This window comes from Ambystoma mexicanum, chromosome 1q, assembly GCF_040938575.1.
Source record: "Ambystoma mexicanum isolate Mex_15411 chromosome 1q, UKY_AmexF1_1, whole genome shotgun sequence".
In the NCBI taxonomy this organism is placed as follows: Eukaryota; Metazoa; Chordata; class Amphibia; order Caudata; family Ambystomatidae; genus Ambystoma; species Ambystoma mexicanum.
This window is the reverse complement of record NC_090922.1, coordinates 1,034,241,969-1,034,260,270: the sequence shown is the minus strand read 5'-3', so window position 1 is coordinate 1,034,260,270 and position 18,302 is coordinate 1,034,241,969.

Genomic DNA, 18,302 nt, shown 5'->3' with positions numbered 1-18,302 from the left:
CAGATCATCGTTCTCCGCCTGCCAAGCCATTACAAAAGAGGAAAGACCATATGCAAATCAGGCTTGGTCCCACCCCCAAAGGGGTAGTCCAGCCCGAACTGCTAGCTCACATCCATTTTGCACGAGACCACAAGCATCCCCAGACATGTTTCAGCCTTGTTGGGTGTCATCAGGTTGGAGTAGCTTAGGTCTCAAGGCCCAGCAGGCAAGGGACCCACATCTGGCCATACCCTTCCCACTCGGGGTCACAATAACAAAACAAAAGTGTTGATGGCTGGAAGGTTTAGAATAACTCTTGACAACTGGCATTGCTCTGGGCAACCCTGCAGACCATCGTTCTTCGCCTGCCAAGCCATTACAAAAAGGGAAAGACCACATGCAAATCAGGCTTGGCCCCACCCCCAAAGGGGTAGTCCAGCCCGAACTGCTAGGACACATCACTTGTGCACGAGACCCCAAGCATCCCCAGACATGTTTCAGCCTTGTTGGGCGTCATCAGTGAGGAGTAGCTTGGGTCTCTAGGCCCAGCAGATAAGGGACCCACGTCTGGGCATACCCTTCCCACTCGGGGTGACAATAGCAAAACAAAAGAGTTGATGGCTGGAAGGTTTAGAATAAATCTTGACCTCTGGCACTGCTCTGGGTATCCCTCCTCCAGACCATCGCTCTTTGCCTGCCAAGCCGTTACAAAAGGGGAAAGACAATATGCAAATCAGGCTTGGTCCTACCCCCAAAGGGGTAGTCCAGCCCGAACTGCTAGCTCACATCACTTTTGCACGAGACCACAAGCATCCCCAGACATGTTTCAGCCTTGTTGGGCATCATCAGGTTGGAGTGGCTTGGGTCTCTAGGCCCAGCAGGCAAGGGACCCACATCTGGGCATACCCTTCCCACTCGGGGTGACAATAGCAAAACAAAAGAGTTGATGGCTGGAAGGTTTAGAATAACTCTTGACCTCTGGCATTGCTCTGGGCAATCCTCCAGACCATCGTTCTTCGCCTGCCAAGCCATTAAAAAAGGGGAAAGACCATATGCAAATCAGCCTTGGCCCCACCCCCAAAGGGATAGTCCAGCCCGAACTGCTAGGTCACATCCTTTTTGCACAAGACCACAAGCATCCCCAGACATGTTTCAGCCTTGCTGGGCGTCATCAGTGAGGAGTAGCTTGGGTCTCTAAGCCCAGCAGGCAAGGGACCCACGTCTGGGCATACCCTTCCCACTCAGGGTGACAATAGCAAAACAAAAGAGTTGATGGCTGGAAGGTTTAGAATCAATCTTGACCTCTGGCATTGCTCTGGGCAATCCTCCAGTCCATCGTTTTTCACCTGCCAAGCCATTACAAAAGGGGAAAGACCATATGCAAATCAGGCTTGGTCCCACCCCCAAAGGGGTAGTCCAGCCCCAACTGCTAGGTCACATCCCTTTTGCACGAGACCACAAGCATCCCCAGACATGTTTCAGCCTTGTTGGGCGTCATCAGTGAGGAGTAGCTTGGGTCTCTAGGCCCAGCAGGCAAGGGACCCAGGTCTGGGCATACCCTTCCCACTCGGGGTGACAATAGCAAAACAAAAGAGTTGATGGCTGGAAGGTTTAGAATAAATCTTGACCTCTGGCATTGCTTTGGGCAACCCTCCAGTCCATCGTTTTTCACCTGCCAAGCCATTACAAAAGGGGAAAGACCATATGCAAATCAGGCTTGGTCCCACCCCCAAAGGGGTAGTCCAGCCCCAACTGCTAGGTCACATCCCTTTTGCACGAGACCACAAGCATCCCCAGACATGTTTCAGCCTTGTTGGGCGTCATTAGTGAGGAGTAGCTTTTGTCTCTAGGCCCAGCAGGCAAGGGACCCACGTCTGGGCAAACCCTTCTCACTCGGGGCGACAATAGCAAAACAAAAGAGTTGATGGTTGGAAGGTTTAGGATAAATCTTGACCTCTGGCATTGCTCTGGGCAACACTCCAGACCATCGTTCTTTGCCTGCCAAGCCATTACAAAAGGGGAAATACCATATGCATATCAGGCTTGGTCCCACCCCCAAAGCGGTAGTCCAGCCCGAACTGCTAGGTCACATCCTTTTTGCACGAGACCACAAGCATCCCCAGACATGTTTTAGCCTTGCTGGGCTTCATCAGTGAGGAGTAGCTTGGGTCTCTAAGCCCAGCAGGCAAGGGACCCACGTCTGGGCATACCCTTCCCACTCGGGGTGACAATAGCAAAACAAAAGAGTTGATGGCTGGAAGGTTTAGGATAAATCTTGACCTCTGGCATTGCTCTGGGAAACCCTCCAGACCATCGTTCTTCGCCTGCCAGGCCATTAAAAAAGTGAAAAGACCATATGCAAATCAGGCTTGGTCCCACCCCCAAAGTGGTAGTCCAGCCCAAACTGCTAGGTCACATCCCTTTTGAATGAGACCACAAGCATCCCCAGACATGTTTCAGCCTTGTTGGGCATCATCAGGTTGGAGTAGCTTGGGTCTCTAGGCCAAGCACTCAAGGGACCCACATCTGGTCATACCCATCCCACTCAGGGTGACAATAGCAAAACAAAAGCGTTGATGGCTGGAAGGTTTAGGATATATCTTGACCTCTGGCATTGCTCTGGGCAACCCTCCAGACCTTCGTTCTTCGCCTGCAAAGCCATTACAAAAGGGGAAAGACCATATGCAAATCAGGCTTGGTCCCACCCCCAAAGGGGTAGTCCAGCCGAAGTGCTAGCTCACATCCCTTTTGCACGAGACCACAAGCATCCCCAGACATGTTTCAGCCTTGTTGGGCATCATCAGGTTGGAGTAGTTTAGGTCTCTAGGCCTAGCAGGCAAGGGACCCACATCTGGGCATACCCTTCCCACTCGGGGTGACAATAGCAAAACAAAAGAGTTGATGGCTGGAAGGTTTAGAATAACTCTTAACCTCTGGCATTGCTCTGGGCAATCCTCCAGACCATCGTTCTTCGCCTGCCAAGCCATTACAAAAGGGGAAAGACCATATGCAAATCAGGCTTGGCCCCACCCCCAAAGGCGGTAGTGCAGCGCAAACTGCTAGGTCACATCCCTTTTGCACGAGACCACAAGCATCCCCAGACATGTTTCAGCCTTGTTGGGCGTCATCAGTGAGGAGTAGCTTGGGTCTCTAGGCCCAGCAGGCAAGGGACCCACGTCTGGGCATCCCCTTCCCACTCGGGGTGACAATAGCAAAACAAAAGAGTTGATGGCTGGAAGGTTTAGAATAACTCTTGACCTCTGGCATTGCTCTGGGCAATCCTCCAGACCATCGTTCTTCGCCTGCCAAGCCATTACAAAAGGGGAAAGACCATATGCAAATCAGGCTTGGCCCCACCCCCAAAGGGGTAGTGCAGCCCTAACTGCTAGGTCACATCCCTTTTGCACGAGACCACAAGCATCCCCAGACATGTTTCAGCCTTGTTGGGCGTCATCAGTGAGGAGTAGCTTGGGTCTCTAGGCCCAGCAGGCAAGGGACCCAGGTCTGGGCATACCCTTCCCACTCGGGGTGACAATAGCAAAACAAAAGAGTTGATGGCTGGAAGGTTTAGAATAAATCTTGACCTCTGGCATTGCTCTGGGCAACCCTCCAGATCATCGTTCTCCGCCTGCCAAGCCATTACAAAAGGGGAAAGACCATATGCAAATCAGGCTTGGTCCCACCCCCAAAGGGGTTGTCCAGCCCGAACTGCTAGCTCACATCCCTTTTGCACGAGACCACAAGCATCCCCAGACATGTTCCAGCCTTGTTGGGTGTCATCAGGTTGGAGTAGCTTAGGTCTCGAGGCGCAGCAGGCAAGGGACCCACATCTGGGCACACCCTTCCCACTCGGGGCTACAATAGCAAAACAAAAGAGTTGATGGCTGGAAGGTTTAGAATAACTCTTGACCTCTGGCATTGCTCTGGGCAACCCTCCAGACCATCGTTCTTCGCCTGCCAAGCCATTACAAAAGGGGAAAGACCACATGCAAATCAGGCTTGGCCCCACCCCCAAAGGGGTAGTCCAGCCCGAACTGCTAGGACACATCACTTTTGCACAAGACCCCAAGCATCCCGAGACATGTTTCAGCCTTGTTGGGCGTCATCAGTGAGGAGTAGCTTGGGACTCTAGGCCCAGCAGATAAGGGACCCACGTCTGGGCATACCCTTCCCACTCGGGGTGACAATAGCAAAACAAAAGAGTTGATGGCTGGAAGGTTTAGAATAAATCTTGACCTCTGGCATTGCTCTGGGCAACCCTCCAGACCATCGTTCTTCGCCTGCCAAGCCATTACAAAAGGGGAAAGACCACATGCAAATCAGGCTTGGTCCCACCCCCAAAGGGGTAGTCCAGCCCGAACTGCTAGCTCACATCCCTTTTGCACGAGACCACAAGCATCCCCAGACATGTTTCAGCCTTGTTGGGCATCATCAGGTTGGAGTGGCTTGAGTCTCTAGGCCCAGCAGGCAAGGGACCCACATCTGGGCATACCCTTCCCACTCGGGGTGACAATAGCAAAACAAAAGAGTTGATGGCTCGAAGGTTTAGAATAACTCTTGACCTCTGGCATTGCTCTGGGCAACCCTCCAGACCATCGTTCTTCGCCTGCCAAGCCATTACAAAAGGGGAAAGACCATATGCAAATCAGCCTTGGCCCCACCCCCAAAGGGGTAGTCCAGCCCGAACTGCTAGGTCACATCCTTTTTGCACGAGACCACAAGCATCCCCAGACATGTTTCAGCCTTGTTGGGCGTCATCAGTGAGGAGTAGCAGGGGTCGCTAGGCACAGCAGGCAAGGGTCCCACATCTGGGCATACCCTTCCCACTCAGGGTGACAATAGCAAAAACAAAGAGTTGATGGCTGGAAGGTTTAGAATAACTCTTGACCTCTGGCATTGCTCTGGGCAACCCTCCAGACCATCGTTCTTCGGCTGCCAAGCCATTACAAAAGTGGAAAGACCATATGCAAATCAGGCTTGGTCCCACCCCCAAAGGAGTAGTCCAGCCCGAACTGCGAGGTCACATCCCTTTTGCACAAGACCACAAGCATCCCCAGACATGTTTCAGCCTTGTTGGGCGTCATCAGTGAGGAGTAGCTTAGGTCTCTAGGCCCAGTAGGCAAGGGACCCACGCCTGCGCATACCCTTCCCACTCGGGGTGACAATAGCAAAACAAAAGAGTTTATGGCTGGAAGGTTTAGGATAAAACTTGACCTCTGGCATTGCTCTGGGCAACCCTCCAGACCATTGTTCTTTGCCTGCCAAGCCATTACAAAAGGGGAAAGACCATATGCAAATCAGACTTGGTCCCACCCCCAAAGGGGTAGTCCAGCCGAAGTGCTAGCTCACATCCCTTTTGCACGAGACCACAAGCATCCCCAGACATGTTTCAGCCTTGTTGGGCGTCAGCAGTGAGGAGTAGCTTCGGTCTCTAGGCCCAGCAGGCAAGGGACCCACGTCAGGGCATACCCTTCCCACTCGGGGTGACAATAGCAAAACAAAAGAGGTGATGACTGGAAGGTTTAAAATAAATCTTGACCTCTGGCATTGCTCTGGGCAACCCTCCAGACCATCATTCTTCGCCTGCCAAGCCATTACAAAAGGGGAAAGACCATATGCAAATCAGGCTTGGTCCCACCCCCAAAGGGGTAGTCCAGCCGAAGTGCTAGCTCACATCCCTTTTGCACGAGACCACAAGCATCCCCAGACATGTTTCAGCCTTGTTGGGCATCATCAGGTTGGAGTAGCTTAGGTCTCTAGGCCTAGCAGGCAAGGGACCCACGTCTGGGCATACCCTTCCCACTCGGGGTGACAATAGCAAAACAAAAGAGTTGATGGCTGGAAGGTTTAGAATAAATCTTGACCTCTGGCATTGCTCTGGGCAACCCTCCAGATCATCGTTCTCCGCCTGCCAAGCCATTACAAAAGGGGAAAGACCATATGCAAATTAGGCTTGGTCCCACCCCCAAAGGGGTTGTCCAGCCCGAACTGCTAGCTCACATCCCTTTTGCACGACAGCACAAGCATCCCCAGACATGTTTCAGCCTTGTTGGGTGTCATCAGGTTGGAGTAGCTTAGGTCTCGAGGCCCAGCAGGCAAGGGACCCACATCTGGGCACACCCTTCCCACTCGGGGCTACAATAGCAAATCAAAAGAGTTGATGGCTGGAAGGTTTAGAATAACTCTTGACCTCTGGCATTGGTCTGGGCAACCCTCCAGACCATCGTTCTTCGCCTGCCAAGCCATTACAAAAGGGGAAAGACCACATGCAAATCAGGCTTGGCCCCACCCCCAAAGGGGTAGTCCAGCCCGAACTGCTAGGACACATCACTTTTGCACGAGACCCCAAGCATCCCCAGACATGTTTCAGCCTTGTTGGGCGTCATCAGTGAGGAGTAGCTTGGGTCTCTAGGCCCAGCAGATAAGGGACCCACGTCTGGGCATACCCTTCCCACTCGGGGTGACAATAGCAAAACAAAAGAGTTGATGGCTGGAAGGTTTAGAATAAATCTTGACCTCTGGCACTGCTCTGGGCATCCCTCCAGACCATTGTTCTTTGACTGCCAAGCCGTTACAAAAAGGGGAAAGACCATATGCAAATCAGGCTTGGTCCCACCCCCAAAGGGGTAGTCCAACACGAACTGATAGGTCACATCCGTTTTGCACGAGACCACAAGCATCCCCAGACATGTTTCAGCCTTGTTGGGCATCATCAGGTTGGAGTGGCTTGGGTCTCTAGGCCCAGCAGGCAAGGGACCCACATCTGGGCATACCCTTCCCACTCGGGGTGACAATAGCAAAACAAAAGAGTTGATGGCTCGAAGGTTTAGAATAACTCTTGACCTCTGGCATTGCTCTGGGCAACCCTCCAGACCATCGTTCTTCGCCTGCCAAGCCATTACAAAAGGGGAAAGACCATATGCAAATCAGCCTTGGCCCCACCCCCAAAGGGGTAGTCCAGCCCGAACTGCTAGGTCACATCCTTTTTGCACGAGACCACAAGCATCCCCAGACATGTTTCAGCCTTGTTGGGCGTCATCAGTGAGGAGTAGCAGGGGTCGCTAGGCACAGCAGGCAAGGGTCCCACATCTGGGCATACCCTTCCCACTCAGGGTGACAATAGCAAAAACAAAGAGTTGATGGCTGGAAGGTTTAGAATAACTCTTGACCTCTGGCATTGCTCTGGGCAACCCTCCAGACCATCGTTCTTCGGCTGCCAAGCCATTACAAAAGTGGAAAGACCATATGCAAATCAGGCTTGGTCCCACCCCCAAAGGAGTAGTCCAGCCCGAACTGCGAGGTCACATCCCTTTTGCACAAGACCATAAGCATCCCCAGACATGTTTCAGCCTTGTTGGGCGTCATCAGTGAGGAGTAGCTTAGGTCTCTAGGCCCAGTAGGCAAGGGACCCACGCCTGCGCATACCCTTCCCACTCGGGGTGACAATAGCAAAACAAAAGAGTTTATGGCTGGAAGGTTTAGGATAAAACTTGACCTCTGGCATTGCTCTGGGCAACCCTCCAGACCATTGTTCTTTGCCTGCCAAGCCATTACAAAAGGGGAAAGACCATATGCAAATCAGACTTGGTCCCACCCCCAAAGGGGTAGTCCAGCCGAAGTGCTAGCTCACATCCCTTTTGCACGAGACCACAAGCATCCCCAGACATGTTTCAGCCTTGTTGGGCGTCAGCAGTGAGGAGTAGCTTCGGTCTCTAGGCCCAGCAGGCAAGGGACCCACGTCAGGGCATACCCTTCCCACTCGGGGTGACAATAGCAAAACAAAAGAGGTGATGACTGGAAGGTTTAAAATAAATCTTGACCTCTGGCATTGCTCTGGGCAACCCTCCAGACCATCATTCTTCGCCTGCCAAGCCATTACAAAAGGGGAAAGACCATATGCAAATCAGGCTTGGTCCCACCCCCAAAGGGGTAGTCCAGCCGAAGTGCTAGCTCACATCCCTTTTGCACGAGACCACAAGCATCCCCAGACATGTTTCAGCCTTGTTGGGCATCATCAGGTTGGAGTAGCTTAGGTCTCTAGGCCTAGCAGGCAAGGGACCCACGTCTGGGCATACCCTTCCCACTCGGGGTGACAATAGCAAAACAAAAGAGTTGATGGCTGGAAGGTTTAGAATAAATCTTGACCTCTGGCATTGCTCTGGGCAACCCTCCAGATCATCGTTCTCCGCCTGCCAAGCCATTACAAAAGGGGAAAGACCATATGCAAATCAGGCTTGGTCCCACCCCCAAAGGGGTTGTCCAGCCCGAACTGCTAGCTCACATCCCTTTTGCACGACAGCACAAGCATCCCCAGACATGTTTCAGCCTTGTTGGGTGTCATCAGGTTGGAGTAGCTTAGGTCTCGAGGCCCAGCAGGCAAGGGACCCACATCTGGGCACACCCTTCCCACTCGGGGCTACAATAGCAAAACAAAAGAGTTGATGGCTGGAAGGTTTAGAATAAATCTTGACCTCTGGCATTGCTCTGGGCAACCCTCCAGATCATCGTTCTCCGCCTGCCAAGCCATTACAAAAGGGGAAAGACCATATGCAAATCAGGCTTGGTCCCACCCCCAAAGGGGTTGTCCAGCCCGAACTGCTAGCTCACATCCCTTTTGCACGACAGCACAAGCATCCCCAGACATGTTTCAGCCTTGTTGGGTGTCATCAGGTTGGAGTAGCTTAGGTCTCGAGGCCCAGCAGGCAAGGGACCCACATCTGGGCACACCCTTCCCACTCGGGGCTACAATAGCAAATCAAAAGAGTTGATGGCTGGAAGGTTTAGAATAACTCTTGACCTCTGGCATTGGTCTGGGCAACCCTCCAGACCATCGTTCTTCGCCTGCCAAGCCATTACAAAAGGGGAAAGACCACATGCAAATCAGGCTTGGCCCCACCCCCAAAGGGGTAGTCCAGCCCGAACTGCTAGGACACATCACTTTTGCACGAGACCCCAAGCATCCCCAGACATGTTTCAGCCTTGTTGGGCGTCATCAGTGAGGAGTAGCTTGGGTCTCTAGGCCCAGCAGATAAGGGACCCATGTCTGGGCATACCCTTCCCACTCGGGGTGACAATAGCAAAACAAAAGAGTTGATGGCTGGAAGGTTTAGAATAAATCTTGACCTCTGGCACTGCTCTGGGCATCCCTCCAGACCATTGTTCTTTGACTGCCAAGCCGTTACAAAAAGGGGAAAGACCATATGCAAATCAGGCTTGGTCCCACCCCCAAAGGGGTAGTCCAGCACGAACTGATAGGTCACATCCGTTTTGCACGAGACCACAAGCATCCCCAGACATGTTTCAGCCTTGTTGGGCATCATCAGGTTGGAGTGGCTTGGGTCTCTAGGCCCAGCAGGCAAGGGACCCACATCTGGGCATACCCTTCCCTCTCGGGGTGACAATAGCAAAACAAAAGAGTTGATGGCTCAAAGGTTTAGAATAACTCTTGACCTCTGGCATTGCTCTGGGAAACCCTCCAGACCATCGTTCTTCACCTGCCAAGCCATTACAAAAGGGGAAAGACCATATGCAAATCAGCCTTGTCCCCACCCCCAAAGGGGTAGTCCAGCCCGAACTGCTAGGTCACATCCTTTTTGCACGAGACCACAAGCATCCCCAGACATGTTTCAGCCTTGTTGGGCGTCATCAGTGAGGAGTAGCAGGGGTCGCTAGGCACAGCAGGCAAGGGTCCCACATCTGGGCATACCCTTCCCACTCAGGGTGACAATAGCAAAAACCAAGAGTTGATGACTGGAAGGTTTAGAATAACTCTTGACCTCTGGCATTGCTCTGGGCAACCCTCCAGACCATCGTTCTTCGCCTGCCAAGCCATTACAAAAGTGGAAAGACCATATGCAAATCAGGCTTGGTCCCACCCCCAAAGGGGTAGTCCAGCCCGAACTGCGAGGTCAAATACCTTTTGCACAAGACCACAAGCATCCCCAGACATGTTTCAGCCTTGTTGGGCGTCATCAGTGAGGAGTAGCTTGGGTCTCTAGGCCCAGCAGGCAAGGGACCCACGCCTGCGCATAACCTTCCCACTCGGGGTGACAATAGCAAAACAAAAGAGGTGATGACTGGAAGGTTTAAAATAAATCTTGACCTCTGGCATTGCTCTGGGCAACCCTCCAGACCATCATTCTTCGCCTGCCAAGCCATTACAAAAGGGGAAAGACCATATGCAAATCAGGCTTGGTCCCACCCCCAAAGGGGTAGTCCAGCCGAAGTGCTAGCTCACATCCCTTTTGCACGAGACCACAAGCATCCCCAGACATGTTTCAGCCTTGTTGGGCGTCATCAGTGATGAGTAGCTTGGGTCTCTAGGCCCAGCAGGCAAGGGACCCACGTCTGGGCATACCCTTCCCAATCGGGGTGACCATAGCAAAACGAAAGAGTTGATGGCTGGAAGGTTTATAATAAATCTTGACCTCTGGCATTGCTCTGAGCAACCCTCCAGACCATCGTTCTTCGCCTGCCAAGCCATCACAAAAGGGGAAAGACCATATGCATATCAGGCTTGGTCCCACCCCCAAAGCGGTAGTCCAGCCCGAACGGCTAGGTCACATCCCTTTTGCACGAGACCACAAGCATCCCCAGAAATGTTTCAGCCTTGTTGGGCGTCATCAGTGAGGAGTAGCTTGGGTCTCTAGGCCCAGCAGGCAAGGGACCCACGTCTGGGCATACCCTTCCCACTCGGGGTGACAATAGCAAAACAAAAGAGTTGATGGCTGGAAGGTTTAGGATAAATCGTGACCTCTGGCATTGCTCTGGACAACCCTCCAGACCATCGTTCTTCGCCTGCCAAGCCATTAAAAAAGTGAAAAGACCATATGCAAATCAGGCTTGGTCCCACCCCCAAAGTGGTAGTCCAGCCCGAACTGCTAGGTCACATCCCTTTTGCACGAGACCACAAGCATCCCCAGACATGTGTCAGCCTTGTTGGGCGTCATCAGTGAGGAGTAGCTTGGGTCTCTAGGCCCAGCAGGCAAGGGACCCACGTCTGGGCATACCCTTCCCACTCGGGGTGACAATAGCAAAACAAAAGAGTTGATGGCTAGAAGGTTTATAATAAATCTTGACCTCTGGCATTGCTCTGGGCAACCCTCCATACCATCGTTCTTCGCCTGCCAAGCCATTACAAAAGGGGAAAGACCATATGCAAATCAGGCTTGGTCCCACCCCCAAAGGGGTAGTCCAGCCGAAGTGCTAGCTCACATCCCTTTTGCACGAGACCACAAGCATCCCTAGATATGTTTCAGCCTTGTTGGGCATCATCAGGTTGGAGTAGCTTAGGTCTCTAGGCCTAGCAGGCAAGGGACCCACATCTGGGCATACCCTTCCCACTCGGGGTGACAATAGCAAAACAAAAGAGTTGATGGCTGGAAGGTTTAGAATAACTCTTGACCTCTGGCATTGCTCTGGACAACCCTCCAGACCATCGTTCTTCGCCTGCCAAGCCATTAAAAAAGTGAAAAGACCATATGCAAATCAGGCTTGGTCCCACCCCCAAAGTGGTAGTCCAGCCCGAACTGCTAGGTCACATCCCTTTTGCACGAGACCACAAGCATCCCCAGACATGTGTCAGCCTTGTTGGGCGTCATCAGTGAGGAGTAGCTTGGGTCTCTAGGCCCAGCAGGCAAGGGACCCACGTCTGGGCATACCCTTCCCACTCGGGGTGACAATAGCAAAACAAAAGAGTTGATGGCTAGAAGGTTTATAATAAATCTTGACCTCTGGCATTGCTCTGGGCAACCCTCCATACCATCGTTCTTCGCCTGCCAAGCCATTACAAAAGGGGAAAGACCATATGCAAATCAGGCTTGGTCCCACCCCCAAAGGGGTAGTCCAGCCGAAGTGCTAGCTCACATCCCTTTTGCACGAGACCACAAGCATCCCTAGATATGTTTCAGCCTTGTTGGGCATCATCAGGTTGGAGTAGCTTAGGTCTCTAGGCCTAGCAGGCAAGGGACCCACATCTGGGCATACCCTTCCCACTCGGGGTGACAATAGCAAAACAAAAGAGTTGATGGCTGGAAGGTTTAGAATAACTCTTGACCTCTAGCATTGCTCTGGGCAACCCTCTAGACCATCGTTCTTCGCCTGCCAAGCCATCACAAAAGGGGAAAGACCATATGCAAATCAGGCTTGGCCCCACCCCCAAAGCGGTAGTGCAGCCCGAACTGCTAGGTCACATCCCTTTTGCGCGAGACCACAAGCATCCCCAGACATGTTTCAGCCTTGTTGGGCGTCATCAGTGAGGAGTAGCTTGGGTCTCTAGGCCCAGCAGGCAAGGGACCCACGTCTGGGCATACCCTTCCCGCTAGGGGTGACAATAGCAAAACAAAAGAGTTGATGGCTGGAAGGTTTAGAATAAATCTTGACCTCTGGCATTGCTCTGGGCAACCCTCCAGATCATCGTTCTCCGCCTGCCAAGCCATTACAAAAGAGGAAAGACCATATGCAAATCAGGCTTGGTCCCACCCCCAAAGGGGTAGTCCAGCCCGAACTGCTAGCTCACATCCATTTTGCACGAGACCACAAGCATCCCCAGACATGTTTCAGCCTTGTTGGGTGTCATCAGGTTGGAGTAGCTTAGGTCTCAAGGCCCAGCAGGCAAGGGACCCACATCTGGCCATACCCTTCCCACTCGGGGTCACAATAGCAAAACAAAAGTGTTGATGGCTGGAAGGTTTAGAATACCTCTTGACAACTGGCATTGCTCTGGGCAACCCTGCAGACCATCGTTCTTCGCCTGCCAAGCCATTACAAAAAGGGAAAGACCACATGCAAATCAGGCTTGGCCCCACCCCCAAAGGGGTAGTCCAGCTCGAACTGCTAGGACACATCACTTGTGCACGAGACCCCAAGCATCCCCAGACATGTTTCAGCCTTGTTGGGCGTCATCAGTGAGGAGTAGCTTGGGTCTCTAGGCCCAGCAGATAAGGGACCCACGTCTGGGCATACCCTTCCCACTCGGGGTGACAATAGCAAAACAAAAGAGTTGATGGCTGGAAGGTTTAGAATAAATCTTGACCTCTGGCACTGCTCTGGGTATCCCTCCTCCAGACCATCGCTCTTTGCCTGCCAAGCCGTTACAAAAGGGGAAAGACAATATGCAAATCAGGCTTGGTCCTACCCCCAAAGGGGTAGTCCAGCCCGAACTGCTAGCTCACATCACTTTTGCACGAGACCACAAGCATCCCCAGACATGTTTCAGCCTTGTTGGGCATCATCAGGTTGGAGTGGCTTGGGTCTCTAGGCCCAGCAGGCAAGGGACCCACATCTGGGCATACCCTTCCCACTCGGGGTGACAATAGCAAAACAAAAGAGTTGATGGCTGGAAGGTTTAGAATAACTCTTGACCTCTGGCATTGCTCTGGGCAATCCTCCAGACCATCGTTCTTCGCCTGCCAAGCCATTAAAAAAGGGGAAAGACCATATGCAAATCAGCCTTGGCCCCACCCCCAAAGGGATAGTCCAGCCCGAACTGCTAGGTCACATCCTTTTTGCACGAGACCACAAGCATCCCCAGACATGTTTCAGCCTTGCTGGGCGTCATCAGTGAGGAGTAGCTTGGGTCTCTAAGCCCAGCAGGCAAGGGACCCACGTCTGGGCATACCCTTCCCACTCAGGGTGACAATAGCAAAACAAAAGAGTTGATGGCTGGAAGGTTTAGAATAAATCTTGACCTCTGGCATTGCTCTGGGCAATCCTCCAGTCCATCGTTTTTCACCTGCCAAGCCATTACAAAAGGGGAAAGACCATATGCAAATCAGGCTTGGTCCCACCCCCAAAGGGGTAGTCCAGCCCCAACTGCTAGGTCACATCCCTTTTGCACGAGACCACAAGCATCGCCAGACATGTTTCAGCCTTGTTGGGCGTCATCAGTGAGGAGTAGCTTGGGTCTCTAGGCCCAGCAGGCAAGGGACCCAGGTCTGGGCATACCCTTCCCACTCGGGGTGACAATAGCAAAACAAAAGAGTTGATGGCTGGAAGGTTTAGAATAAATCTTGACCTCTGGCATTGCTTTGGGCAACCCTCCAGTCCATCGTTTTTCACCTGCCAAGCCATTACAAAAGGGGAAAGACCATATGCAAATCAGGCTTGGTCCCACCCCCAAAGGGGTAGTCCAGCCCCAACTGCTAGGTCACATCCCTTTTGCACGAGACCACAAGCATTCCCAGACATGTTTCAGCCTTGTTGGGCGTCATTAGTGAGGAGTAGCTTTTGTCTCTAGGCCCAGCAGGCAAGGGACCCACGTCTGGGCAAACCCTTCTCACTCGGGGCGACAATAGCAAAACAAAAGAGTTGATGGTTGGAAGGTTTAGGATAAATCTTGACCTCTGGCATTGCTCTGGGCAACACTCCAGACCATCGTTCTTTGCCTGCCAAGCCATTACAAAAGGGGAAATACCATATGCATATCAGGCTTGGTCCCACCCCCAAAGCGGTAGTCCAGCCCGAACTGCTAGGTCACATCCTTTTTGCACGAGACCACAAGCATCCCCAGACATGTTTTAGCCTTGCTGGGCTTCATCAGTGAGGAGTAGCTTGGGTCTCTAAGCCCAGCAGGCAAGGGACCCACGTCTGGGCATACCCTTCCCACTCGGGGTGACAATAGCAAAACAAAAGAGTTGATGGCTGGAAGGTTTAGGATAAATCTTGACCTCTGGCATTGCTCTGGGCAACCCTCCAGACCATCGTTCTTCGCCTGCCAGGCCATTAAAAAAGTGAAAAGACCATATGCAAATCAGGCTTGGTCCCACCCCCAAAGTGGTAGTCCAGCCCAAACTGCTAGGTCACATCCCTTTTGAATGAGACCACAAGCATCCCCAGACATGTTTCAGCCTTGTTGGGCGTCATCAGGTTGGAGTAGCTTGGGTCTCTAGGCCAAGCACTCAAGGGACCCACATCTGGTCATACCCATCCCACTCAGGGTGACAATAGCAAAACAAAAGCGTTGATGGCTGGAAGGTTTAGGATATATCTTGACCTCTGGCATTGCTCTGGGCAACCCTCCAGACCTTCGTTCTTCGCCTGCAAAGCCATTACAAAAGGGGAAAGACCATATGCAAATCAGGCTTGGTCCCACCCCCAAAGGGGTAGTCCAGCCGAAGTGCTAGCTCACATCCCTTTTGCACGAGACCACAAGCATCCCCAGACATGTTTCAGCCTTGTTGGGCATCATCAGGTTGGAGTAGTTTAGGTCTCTAGGCCTAGCAGGCAAGGGACCCACATCTGGGCATACCCTTCCCACTCGGGGTGACAATAGCAAAACAAAAGAGTTGATGGCTGGAAGGTTTAGAATAACTCTTAACCTCTGGCATTGCTCTGGGCAATCCTCCAGACCATCGTTCTTCGCCTGCCAAGCCATTACAAAAGGGGAAAGACCATATGCAAATCAGGCTTGGCCCCACCCCCAAAGGCGGTAGTGCAGCGCAAACTGCTAGGTCACATCCCTTTTGCACGAGACCACAAGCATCCCCAGACATGTTTCAGCCTTGTTGGGCGTCATCAGTGAGGAGTAGCTTGGGTCTCTAGGCCCAGCAGGCAAGGGACCCACGTCTGGGCATCCCCTTCCCACTCGGGGTGACAATAGCAAAACAAAAGAGTTGATGGCTGGAAGGTTTAGAATAACTCTTGACCTCTGGCATTGCTCTGGGCAATCCTCCAGACCATCGTTCTTCGCCTGCCAAGCCATTACAAAAGGGGAAAGACCATATGCAAATCAGGCTTGGCCCCACCCCCAAAGGGGTAGTGCAGCCCTAACTGCTAGGTCACATCCCTTTTGCACGAGACCACAAGCATCCCCAGACATGTTTCAGCCTTGTTGGGCGTCATCAGTGAGGAGTAGTTTGGGTCTCTAGGCCCAGCAGGCAAGGGACCCAGGTCTGGGCATACCCTTCCCACTCGGGGTGACAATAGCAAAACAAAAGAGTTGATGGCTGGAAGGTTTAGAATAAATCTTGACCTCTGGCATTGCTCTGGGCAACCCTCCAGATCATCGTTCTCCGCCTGCCAAGCCATTACAAAAGGGGAAAGACCATATGCAAATCAGGCTTGGTCCCACCCCCAAAGGGGTTGTCCAGCCCGAACTGCTAGCTCACATCCCTTTTGCACGAGACCACAAGCATCCCCAGACATGTTCCAGCCTTGTTGGGTGTCATCAGGTTGGAGTAGCTTAGGTCTCGAGGCGCAGCAGGCAAGGGACACACATCTGGGCACACCCTTCCCACTCGGGGCTGCAATAGCAAAACAAAAGAGTTGATGGCTCGAAGGTTTAGAATAACTCTTGACCTCTGGCATTGCTCTGGGCAACCCTCCAGACCATCGTTCTTCGCCTGCCAAGCCATTACAAAAGGGGAAAGACCATATGCAAATCAGCCTTGGCCCCACCCCCAAAGGGGTAGTCCAGCCCGAACTGCTAGGTCACATCCTTTTTGCACGAGACCACAAGCATCCCCAGACATGTTTCAGCCTTGTTGGGCGTCATCAGTGAGGAGTAGCAGGGGTCGCTAGGCACAGCAGGCAAGGGTCCCACATCTGGGCATACCCTTCCCACTCAGGGTGACAATAGCAAAAACAAAGAGTTGATGGCTGGAAGGTTTAGAATAACTCTTGACCTCTGGCATTGCTCTGGGCAACCCTCCAGACCATCGTTCTTCGGCTGCCAAGCCATTACAAAAGTGGAAAGACCATATGCAAATCAGGCTTGGTCCCACCCCCAAAGGAGTAGTCCAGCCCGAACTGCGAGGTCACATCCCTTTTGCACAAGACCACAAGCATCCCCAGACATGTTTCAGCCTTGTTGGGCGTCATCAGTGAGGAGTAGCTTAGGTCTCTAGGCCCAGTAGGCAAGGGACCCACGCCTGCGCATACCCTTCCCACTCGGGGTGACAATAGCAAAACAAAAGAGTTTATGGCTGGAAGGTTTAGGATAAAACTTGACCTCTGGCATTGCTCTGGGCAACCCTCCAGACCATTGTTCTTCGCCTGCCAAGCCATTACAAAAGGGGAAAGACCATATGCAAATCAGACTTGGTCCCACCCCCAAAGGAGTAGTCCAGCCGAAGTGCTAGCTCACATCCCTTTTGCACGAGACCACAAGCATCCCCAGACATGTTTCAGCCTTGTTGGGCGTCAGCAGTGAGGAGTAGCTTCGGTCTCTAGGCCCAGCAGGCAAGGGACCCACGTCAGGGCATACCCTTCCCACTCGGGGTGACAATAGCAAAACAAAAGAGGTGATGACTGGAAGGTTTAGAATAAATCTTGACCTCTGGCATTGCTCTGGGCAACCCTCCAGACCATCATTCTTCGCCTGCCAAGCCATTACAAAAGGGGAAAGACCATATGCAAATCAGGCTTGGTCCCACCCCCAAAGGGGTAGTCCAGCCGAAGTGCTAGCTCACATCCCTTTTGCACGAGACCACAAGCATCCCCAGACATGTTTCAGCCTTGTTGGGCATCATCAGGTTGGAGTAGCTTAGGTCTCTAGGCCTAGCAGGCAAGGGACCCACGTCTGGGCATACCCTTCCCACTCGGGGTGACAATAGCAAAACAAAAGAGTTGATGGCTGGAAGGTTTAGAATAAATCTTGACCTCTGGCATTGCTCTGGGCAACCCTCCAGATCATCGTTCTCCGCCTGCCAAGCCATTACAAAAGGGGAAAGACCATATGCAAATCAGGCTTGGTCCCACCCCCAAAGGGGTTGTCCAGCCCGAACTGCTAGCTCACATCCCTTTTGCACGACAGCACAAGCATCCCCAGACATGTTTCAGCCTTGTTGGGTGTCATCAGGTTGGAGTAGCTTAGGTCTCGAGGCCCAGCAGGCAAGGGACCCACATCTGGACACACCCTTCCCACTCGGGGCTACAATAGCAAATCAAAAGAGTTGATGGCTGGAAGGTTTAGAATAACTCTTGACCTCTGGCATTGGTCTGGGCAACCCTCCAGACCATCGTTCTTAGCCTGCCAAGCCATTACAAAAGGGGAAAGACCACATGCAAATCAGGCTTGGCCCCACCCCCAAAGGGGTAGTCCAGCCCGAACTGCTAGGACACATCACTTTTGCACGAGACCCCAAGCATCCCCAGACATGTTTCAGCCTTGTTGGGCGTCATCAGTGAGGAGTAGCTTGGGTCTCTAGGCCCAGCAGATAAGGGACCCACGTCTGGGCATACCCTTCCCACTCGGGGTGACAATAGCAAAACAAAAGAGTTGATGGCTGGAAGGTTTAGAATAAATCTTGACCTCTGGCACTGCTCTGGGCATCCCTCCAGACCATTGTTCTTTGACTGCCAAGCCGTTACAAAAAGGGGAAAGA